The following is a 453-nucleotide window of genomic DNA, read 5'->3' as shown; positions in this document are numbered from 1 at the left end:
GGCTCAAGGGATACTCTTGCCTCAGCCTCTGAAGTAGCTGGGATTATAGGTGCCCACCACAGCGCCTGGCTATTTTTAGAGATGAGGTTTCACTCTGGCTCAGGCTGGTTTTGAACTCCTGTGTTTAGGCAAACTGTACCCGGCCTTCCCGCTTTCTGAATGCCCTATAATTCTCTCACTTTTATACTCCCAGCACTGATCTTTGACTTTAGTACTATCACATCTTAGACACCTTTAACATCCATGTTGATGACCCTTCCAATGTTCTGCCCTCAGTTTCTTAATCTCTTCCCACGGCAATAACCTTAACACCTATTATAGGGCTTTTCATGTTCTATCTTCTACTAGTTATATAAATGTTAGTTTCCCTGCCTACATTTCCCTTTTTGAGGGCAATGATAATGTTTTTGTACCATTTTTTAGAGTGCTTTCACTAGAGAGCTAGTATTAAAT

General features: G+C 41.7%; 1 protein-coding gene across 1 annotated transcript in view; it reads right to left on the bottom strand.

The window, feature by feature from the left end:
• Positions 1 to 453, bottom strand: part of RNF128 (ring finger protein 128, E3 ubiquitin protein ligase) — a 97,552-nt gene that overhangs the window by 93,133 nt on the left and 3,966 nt on the right. The window lies entirely within an intron of this gene.

The sequence above is a fragment of the Otolemur garnettii genome, unplaced genomic scaffold (assembly GCF_000181295.1).
Source record: "Otolemur garnettii isolate 467f Iridium unplaced genomic scaffold, OtoGar3 scaffold00155, whole genome shotgun sequence".
NCBI classification, from domain to species: domain Eukaryota; kingdom Metazoa; phylum Chordata; class Mammalia; order Primates; family Galagidae; genus Otolemur; species Otolemur garnettii.
The sequence above is the reverse complement of the archived record's forward strand: the minus strand, read 5'-3'. Positions and strand labels throughout refer to the sequence as shown.